This window comes from Gavialis gangeticus, unplaced genomic scaffold, assembly GCF_001723915.1.
Source record: "Gavialis gangeticus isolate Ggan-Ray unplaced genomic scaffold, GavGan_comp1, whole genome shotgun sequence".
NCBI lineage: Eukaryota > Metazoa > Chordata > Crocodylia > Gavialidae > Gavialis > Gavialis gangeticus.
The window spans coordinates 16,388,548-16,392,637 of NW_017729024.1; positions in this window are offsets into that span (position 1 = coordinate 16,388,548).

A 4,090-nucleotide genomic window follows, 5' to 3' on the forward strand; every position below is an offset into this window, starting at 1 on the left:
TCCTTACTGAGGAAGACAGAGGCAAAGAAGTTATTAAATATGTTGGCTTTGTCGTCTGGCGTGACAACCAGATTCCCCATCTTGTCCTGCAAGGGCCCCACATTTCCTGGGGCCTTCTTTCTTCTCCCTATGTACTTAAAAAAGGACTTCTTGTTGTCCTTAATCCGGGAAGCCAGCCCCTGCTCCATCTCTGCCTTGGCCTTCCTAACCGTCCCCCTACATCCCCGAGCAACTGCTGAATAGTCCTCCTTAGTGATGATCCATATGCCAGAGATCCCACCTTCATGGGCACTGCTTTGGCACAGGCTCTGGGTGTGTTGACTTCTCCCTCCCTTGTGTCCAAGTAACAGGATTCAGGTCCTCTGTTTACACTTTTTCCCATGGTACACCTACTGGCTAATCTTTTCTCCACAGCCTTTTATCTGGCATTTCAGTGGGGCACAGTGGATGAGTGTTTTTATGGTATTGTGGATTTTGGGGGGGGGTTGTGGTTCTTTTAATGTGGAGAACTCAGGTGATGGAACGGTGGTGTCACTTGACTCATACCCTCTACTTTTATCTCTTTATTTTCACCACTGCACTGACATACCATAATTAGAAAATCTGCTTCTGTCAGGTGAGGGCCTGACAAGGCCTGCCCCCATGCTTCTCCAAACATTGCAAGTGCTAAAACATCACTTCAAAGAACTTCCACTACATAATCTTCACACCTCTTTACATCAGCCTCTTACTAATATCCTTCCAGGCTGACAAGTACTCAAATGTGGCAACGTATCTTATAACAGTTAGAGAAGAACTGTTATCTGGGAAGACTGAACCATGCTTTTCTAGCAACATATTGGAAAATAGAGAAATGCCAGGATGGAAATATACACAGATACAGGTCCTGAACCAAGACAGAAACAGATGCAACTAAAGCAAGCCTAAAACTAGAATCTTATTTTCTTTCCTTTTGAAGCTGTTTCACATATCTGTTTCTTTTACAGTATAAAGCAATAGCTTTATGCATTCATGGCTTAAATACAAAATAAGAAATTGGTTTGCTAGTAATTTGGTGTACTCTGAGCCTCAAAGTGATAATTATTTTATAATCCTTGCAGCTTTGAATTCAATCTCTATGAAGTGTTTTATCATTGTCTCAGACCAATAGAAGATAAAACTACAAATTAATGTGGATTTCTGCTAATAAGATGCTAAGCATCATTCCATCTGTTTTGCAACTTGTACAGGAAGGTTAGTGTAATGTTGTTTTAGGGCCTAGTCCAAGCCTAGTGGGATCAGTGGAAAGGATACTACTGACTTGAGTAAGCATTGGGTCAAGTATATGAAATATCTAGAAATAAAAGGCGGGAACATTCTTCCTGAAAAGGCTATGAGACAGAGTGTTCATTTGCCAGTTTCGCCTGAAAGATATAGGCTAAAATTGTTTTAGGGCAATTTTCATTCTAGTCAGGTTGTCAAAAAAGGACAAGATAGGTCAATCAAGTTGCATCATTCTGCTGGGTTTTTTTTTTAACCTACTCCTTCAACAGAACTGGATGATGATGCTTGATTCTTTGCTTATATAATATCAAGTGGTATCTAGCATGGTGATAAGTAAAAGACACTATCCATTTTGTATGTGTTGGTTTCTGATCTGTATAAGATAAAGAGGTATAAACTATGTTTGCTTGTAGAGCTGAACAAATATTTTAAGAGATTAATTTATCTTGTTCTATTCATGAACTTTCCATATGTAGTTTACAATTGTCTCTGATTTTTTTTTAAATTTAAAATTATATATTGAAGAACTGCTGTGAACAATTTGCTGACCAAAATTTTTTCACAACTGGTAGTATACAAATGCTGTTGCTATTCAAAATAAAAAACCTGAGAATGAAGTTGTGTTTAATTCTGATCAACCATTATCATGGAATTAAACATTTATGACACTTATATCAGTAAAGCAACAATTAAACCAAAAATAAACTTTTTTTGAAAATCCCACCAATGCTGCAAAAGTATCTGTCTGCAGGTCTGTCTGTCTCTCCTCTCCTGATTACATTAGCATAATTCTTAAGCTCAGGTTCCTAATACCAGATTCATGTTTAATTGTTCATATTTCACTCGTGAATATTCTTATATTTAGTTGAATGAATAGTTTCTCTGGTTTTCTTGTATTTGTTTATCGAGCAAATACAGATAAATTGACTATTGTAGCATAATTTTTAAAAATATAATAATGAATAATAAAACAATTTGAGCAGTCTCTCTTGCATTTACAGTGAAATCTTTAAGGTATTTGCCTAATTCTAGTGTATAATATATTTTACACTTTTTGTCCTCTGTAGAACAACCTGTGAGGGAAGTTTAGATTTGTAGAGTTTAATTTTACAGCATGATGCACACAGTCTAAGGCCAGAAGGAAGCATGGCGTACATTCATAAAGGGAAACCTTTACTGGAGCTAACAAGATGAAGTTCAATGCAGACAAATGCAAGGTTCAGCACCTTGGGAAGTCTAATAAAAACCACAAATATAAGATAAGTGACACCTAGCTGGATGGCAGCACTGTAGAAAAAGATTCTTGGAAACTTGGTAGATCACAGACTCAATAAAAGGCTGCAGTGTGATGCAGCCACATACAAGGTGCAAGTGGTTTTGGGATGCATCAATAGAAGTATTGGGTACAGGACACAGGAGGTGATAGTGCTTCTCTAGTTGGTACTGGTTAGGCCTCATCTGGAGTATTGTATGCAGTTCTGGGCTCCACATTTTAAAAAGGCCATGGAGAAGTTAGAGAGAGTCTAGAGATGGGCAACAAAGATGATAAAGGGCTCTGTCTGGGATCTCTTGACTATTTATTGATAGGGACCTCTGTAAATCACACCAGAAGTACCCCCCCCCCAACCCCTGCTGCAGGTCTTTTAATGTTTTTAATTTTGCTGCTTGCCCCCACTGTCTGATTGGTGGAGGGGCCACTTCAGCTGGTCCTTTAGCCACTGCAGCATAATTAAAACCTCAGCCAATCAGGCAGGAGGGTGTGGGAGGCAAAATAAAAAATGTTAAGGGACCCACTGTGGGGGCACTTATGGTGTGATTTATGGACATCCCTATCTATTGACAATCTTTTATAGAAGCAGGACTTTGGCTGGCAGAGTTCTCCTGCTTTACCCATGGGAGTTTAGAGTGACAGTTATGTCTGTGCTGTGTCAGGGTTGATGGTAGTCTTGCATAGGGTTTAGATTATGGATTGGGTAGAATGGTTTGGATAGGAATAATCCTGTCTCAGCCAAAGGACTGGACTAGGTGACCTCTGGAAGTCCCTTCTAACTCTACCTCTCTATGACTCTGACTTGAGTGTGGTTACACTCAATGTCACAATGCATAACTCTTAGGCGTGCGACTGCAGAAATAGAATTCATGAACCCAGGTTAGGTGCCCAAGTTCCATATACTATGCAAGAGGAAAATTAGGCACCAACACTGGCATTTATAGCCTGCTAAGCAGGAGGGTACCTAAGATAGCCAATAGGAGAGTAATATCCTTAATAAATACTAATTAAATATACACCAGGAAGAGAAGTATGTCTGTAATCCTTCCTCTTTCCTGGACTTAGATTCTTATGTAAGGCTGGCTTTCACAGCCCAAAGCCACCTCCTGGATTTAGACATATAATTTATCTCTCTGGGAGTGGACAACTAGCTCACCAGCTGCTCTATGGCCAGGTATAGACATTATGCTTTTACCAGTCTAAGTGATTGGAAACTGGTTTAAACTCATAACAGCACAGAGGTTCTGTGCACATAGACTGGTCTACGATGAACCTGGATCAAGGTGCATTCAAACTCAATTTAGGTTAGATTGGTGCATCAAACTTCAGTACTGGTTCCCCTATTAACTCAAGTTAAGTCACTGTCCACAAACATCCCAGGTTCCCCACTAATGCCTTCTTCACAGGAAGGTGCACTAGCATTCACCCTGCTCTCAGCTGCTCTGGCTGAGCACCCAGCGGGTGCTGCCCCTGAGCTGTCACAGAGCTGAGTTGGCACAGACACTTTGCAGCATAGACCCCTTCTGCAGCCCAGCGTCCTGCCTCCAGTCAGCTGCC